The following is a 5,173-nucleotide window of genomic DNA, read 5'->3' on the forward strand; positions in this document are numbered from 1 at the left end:
ATTGCAGCTTACGCATGGTTTTAACGTGCCCATCAGGAATACCATACAGTCCCCTCTCGGGGACCTCTTTTTCAGATTCAGTACGTATTTAAGAGATTGGTATTATATTTTCTCGTCCCTTGTGCCCGCATCACGTTTAAACCGCTGCAACCGTGGACACATGCTTTCTTATCTTCCTGTCTAAGTTCTCACTATGGGACGCAGCTTGACGGCCTTTTGTAGGGACCCTCCGCCACACCAACCATCTCTATGAGGGAACATCCTGGGAAAATATAAGTAAAATCAGAAATACCGGTAAGCATAATATGTATTCGTTCAGAACATAACTATGGTTCGCCTCTGAAATATCATTGGAGTGCCTTGTCATTCTTCTTCAGGACTGACCATTCTTAGAACAGTTATAATCACGTGGACTATGCATCACATTAATTGACAGCAAGGACATTTGACAAATTGAAATAGTTTTTGCTTTCATTTTTTTTGTGTCTATATTTTTTCGGTTTCGCGGCCGAGTAAATTACGTCCTATACGGGCCCTGAGGACTTGGATAAATTCCATGGGTTTACTGCCTGCAACGGGTGTTATGCCCCACAAAGTGCGAGTGTCAACCTTGCCATTCCAAACATGAATCATGCATGCCACTCAGCAGTTGCCAATAAATTGACTTGATCAAATTTGTTCTCAACTTTGTCTCATAAACCAGAGCCCCAGGGACCTTGCGCCACCTGCGATCGTGCATAACATTGTAAGCGCATGTTACTCCCCTTTTGTGCCGATTAGGGCAGGGGTCTGCAACGTGGCGCGGTGGGCCGGTCGCAATGCTGTGCCCGGCACTCGCGTTGCCGCCCGGCAGCTATATTGATAATATATCTCCGCCCAGCACAATTAAAACAAAAACCAGCTTGCGAGTCCCTGGATGCGCACGCACTAAAAAACGCCTGCCGAACCTGAGTGGGTACAATCAGAAGTGGACACAAGCACTGTGAAATGCCTACAACTGCCCTAAGCCATAGACAATTGATATCCCAACGTGCATTTGTCTAACCACTTGTAATTGAGCATTTGGCTTTACGACGATTTGCCTGCATGCCAAATTAGGCTTAAAAATCTGATGCGTGCTAATTAAAGAAGATGTAATGTCTATTCCTTGCCCGCCCCTGCCCAATTTGTTACCCCCATTCAGGATTGTTACTGCCCGCCATCAATTTGTTAGACTCCCCCAATGGAGGCCCACCTGGAGAATTGTGATGAAAATGTTGGGTTTTTATGTGCCCCCTCCCAATTTTACCCCCTCACCCTCACCCTCGGGCCACATAAGGTTACCTAGGAACAAATTTTATTCTCACCTTAAGGTATCCACACACTAACATCGAATTGACTGTACACTAAGTACTTGGATCTGGAAAGATTTTAATTACATATGCTTTGACCCTTGGGGCCCTTCTCGCCGGCCCCCATGGGGGCCACATGATCATCTTGAACAACTTGCCCTCCCTACCACTAAGAATGATTTCCTGCCTAAGTTTGGTTACAATCCGACCATTCGTTTCAAGACCAGAAGATTAAACTGTAACAAGTTACCGACGACGGACAGGGACGGATGGCCAATACTTCACCTGCGACGCCTTTGCTCAGGTGAGCTAAACCACATAAAATTTCCTGTCTCCACGTTGTTACTCACATCCCAATCACCAACACGTACCATGGCCTGATTGGCAATTCACGGTACTGATAATATCCTCAGAAGGATCTAATATCTGTGCACTAGGAATATTTTGGGCTTTTTAAACTCATAACCTTTGACCTTTTGAACTGATGCCTACTCCAAAACGTGGCAGATATTCTTTATATATATATAGATTGTGTCACGAGCTCATAATACCTACTAGCCTTGCATTGTGTTAAGTTTCATTACTAATATACTCGCAAAAGCGATCTGAGTGTGTTATGGCTGAACCTAGCCTTTTGGCATAGTTTAAGATGACCCATGATCCTTGACCTCATGACCCAACATATAACCCAGTTTCTTGACCCCGCGCCCCTCCCACTTCACCTTAAGCAGCAAGCTTCATAAAAAGGACGAGGGCATTTAAAATATACTAACATCTGACATACCAAGTTCAAGTTCGTGAGATCTGCCATGCTTTATCTGGCTAATGTTTGCAACAGGCCACCAAAGCCAAGTGATCTTAAATCCAACAGCCTGCTAAGTTCTGCCTCTGCCTCTACGTCTGCTTCCTGCCTCCATTTTTTTCTTGTTGCGGAAAAGCTCTTGCGACTCACCCTGCAAACTGAATTCATTCGTCGTTAGCCGCACTCACCATGCCGCTTTGAAGAGCCTGTATAGTTTCTCTGTAACTAAACTTCTGAAGTTCGGGCTCCTTCGATTCTCCTAAATAAATAGAACAAACAGAATTCTGTAGATTTCATTAGCACCATAGGTTAATTCATCTTTTGAATGTGATCCTTGACAAATGCATTTACATTTGTATAATCCCGCTGTACGAATATTCCTTCTGTCTGTAAATTTAAATGTGCAAAAGTGATTGATTATCAATAAGTTAGTAGTATTATAAGTGAGTAGTGAGAAGATAGTTGTAGTAGTAGTAGTAGTAGTAGTAGTAGTTATAGAGTCAGTAAGTAGTAGTTCTAGATACGTAGTAGGTAGTTTAAGAATGATAAGTAGTATCAGAAGTCTAGGTCGGGTATGGCTGGTCGTATAGTAGTATATGTAGAAGTAGCTTGTAGTCAGTAGTCATCAGAGTTAGCAGCCAGTAGTATAATATCAGTCAGTTAGAGTAGTAGTAGTCTAGTAGTAGCAATAGTACTGTCATAGTTAGGATAGTAGTATAGTAGTATAGTAGTACGTAGTAGCAGTAGTATCTCAGCAGTAGTAGTAAGTAGCAGTAGTCAGTAGTAGGCAGCACAGGAGAGCAGCAGGAGGAAGCCAGCAGCAGTGAGCAGGAGCAGGAGGCAGGCAGGCAGGAGGCAGTAGCAGTAGCAGTAAGCAGTAGCCCGTAGCAGATAAGTAGTAGTTAGCAGCAGTAGCAGTAGTAGCAGTAGTACGTAGTCAGTCGAGGGCTGAGATAGCGTGGGGGCAGAATGGGGGATGCTCCCCCCACCTTATTGAGCGGTGGGGGGATGGCCGTGTACAATCATCCCCCCCCCTACTTCCAGGAGAAAAATGGGGGCTTCAACATTTTCTGGGGGAGGAGACCAGATACCCGTAACCCCCATTTTTCTTACCCCCCTCCCTCGTAAATCCTGCATTGGCCACTGTTCGAGCGACACCAAATTTAAGCACCCCCACCTTCAAAATCGTTCCGGCCGGCGCCGTAGAGTACTGCTAACAAAGATATGATTATGAATATTTGTAGGCATATCCAAAAGTCAAATTTGAGTTTTCACTGACAGGGGCGTAAAGATAGCGGGGGGATGGGGTTAATATCCCCCCACACTTTATGAGGTGTTGGCTTTCATCCACCCCTACTTTCAGAAGAAAATGGGAACACATTTAATATTTAGCAGAAATAAATACTTGGATATTTATCTACAAATCCTCTTTGTCATCGCGTATTCATCACTCTCCTACGTATTATTCCAGAAATGAATATGAAAATACATCTACTGTAAAATGGCTGTAATTCGTTCAAAGAATGACATTATTTTACTGAAACTCATGTGACGTTAATTTGTACGCATTCCCATATACGATTTTTTTTCAACCAATTCCCAATCACGTCTCCAAATTATTTCAAAACAAGAATTATCTTCATTTATTCCAAAATTTAGAATAAGACCTAGTTGAGAGTTGGGAATTGCATTTTTAGGGGGTTGAATGGGAAAATTCAATTTCAATCTCACCTTTGGGAGGGGGATGGGGATGGGTTGCTGAGCCCTGACGGAATTATATTTCCGATTTTGTATAAGTGGGTGAAAATCATCACTATTTGGTTGCACAATCTGGTTGTTTTTCTCATATTCTTTGCACGTGTTTAAGTTCCACGTTCTACAGTACCAAAACTTTTTATCAAAATTCAGGGGAAGAGATTCTAGTGCTGTAGTTTGTCAACTGGGGGTCGGTAGCACAGGGGCGGTCGCCCCTCCCCTATGAATTTTCAGGGTACTAGTATTTTAGCCTAGTCAGTTTGCCACGGCAACCCCAGTGAAGGACATGTACCTGCTATAGCACAGATTTGGAGTAAGCATTTCGTCTTGTGTCCCCACAAAAGGTAACAATACTCAATCAACAGTGATGGTTATTTGTGATGTCGATGTTTAAATATGCTGCCTTCATAGTGGCAGGAAATTGCCTCGAGAGAGGTGTTACTGTTCAACAAAATTTCCGGGAGGTCGCGCCTGGACCTCTCCCATAAACCAGGAGGGGGACACCACCATAAGGAGGAAAAATCCCTGATATTATGATTAAAGATGTCGAACAGTTGATTGCTTTTAGATTGACACTTTTTGAACAAATCCGACACAGTGCGCGCATTCGTGCCCATACTCGCATAATTCGCCCCCCGCCTTATAGCATTTACTTCTGGATCCTGCCACTGTTTTGTGTGGGGGGGGTGCGTGGTTAAACTCTGGGCCCGACAGAAAAAAATTACCCCTCGGAATCCAAAAGCACTCACAATTGTCAATTTTTGTTCAATACCTCTCAACAAACGACCATCTTTGAAGGTTCTAAATTGCTTAAAATCCAAGAGCTTGTCCGGGGGCTCCGCCCCCCTGAACCACCGGGTCAAGGGCTCTGCCCCTGGCACCGCCGCGAGGCCCTACGGCGGGCCCTATCTGTCCCCACCCATTAAGTGGCTTTGCCGCCAAGGCCCTCGCGGTGTGCGCTACTCGCACACAGTCTGCATATACATTATGATGGATGGTAACACGCGAAATACCTTCCCACAACTGAGGACCTGTCTCCGCCACGGTAGTCAGTAGTAGTAGTCGTAGCAGCAGTAGCAGTCGTAGCCGTCAGTAGGAGTATAGGAGGCATAGAGTATAGTATATAGTAGTCTAGTAGTACGTAGTAGCAATAGTAGCAGTAGTAGCAGTAGTAGCAGCCCTAGTCTAGTATAGTAGCCAGCTAGGACAGCAGCAGGAGCAGCAGCTAGAGCAGGAGCTCGCAGTACAGTTCAGCAGTAGTAGTCGTAGGCAGCAAAGCAGTAGT

This window comes from Priapulus caudatus, unplaced genomic scaffold, assembly GCF_000485595.1.
Source record: "Priapulus caudatus unplaced genomic scaffold, Priapulus_caudatus-5.0.1 Scaffold559, whole genome shotgun sequence".
NCBI lineage: Eukaryota > Metazoa > Priapulida > Priapulimorpha > Priapulimorphida > Priapulidae > Priapulus > Priapulus caudatus.